A 696-nucleotide genomic window follows, 5' to 3' on the forward strand; every position below is an offset into this window, starting at 1 on the left:
CTAGCCTCCAGTAAATCGACGCATTTCCACAAAGTTTTCATGTCGTGTGAATTACTTTAAAACCATCACCCGACATTAATTATTCCAATACGTCCATACTATACCCTCTACCAGATGCATTGTGCCTTGTCAGTCATTTTTGTTCAGCCCTACTGTTCGCTCAACGAGAGTTAGGTGATCTTTAATGACTTCATGTAAGGGGCATAGTTCTTGCCGTCTTACAGTACTACCAGTGCCGCAATCTGCGTAACCTGTACTCAGACAGAAACTGTATTTTTGAGAGTAGTACAGTAGCTGCTGCTTTGCAATTCAGAGGACCTCGTCAGATGGCATCGGGGTAATATTTAAACGAACTGTAACGGAAGACCATGTGCGGATTGGAGATTTATCAATCTGGTATAAAGGTGACAGGTTGAGTACAATTTTAGTCTTCTGTAATTCAGACAGCAATGAAACTATCTGTCGATAAAGAATGGGCAGGTGAGGCCGACAGATTCCGCCCCAGTTTCCAACACATTGAATTTTTACAACCGAGTGAAGAGGCACAGTGGTTAAGACTGGATGACTGTAGAAATAGCGTCCGATAAGCTGTAAGTAGGCTGTTTAAGTTATTATGTTGGTGATGCCACGTAGTGCTCTGTATGAAAATTGCTGACTGTACTGTGTGCAATCTGTGGCTGGTTGGACTCATTGTTG

The sequence above is a fragment of the Schistocerca cancellata genome, chromosome 6, assembly GCF_023864275.1.
Source record: "Schistocerca cancellata isolate TAMUIC-IGC-003103 chromosome 6, iqSchCanc2.1, whole genome shotgun sequence".
Lineage (NCBI taxonomy): Eukaryota > Metazoa > Arthropoda > Insecta > Orthoptera > Acrididae > Schistocerca > Schistocerca cancellata.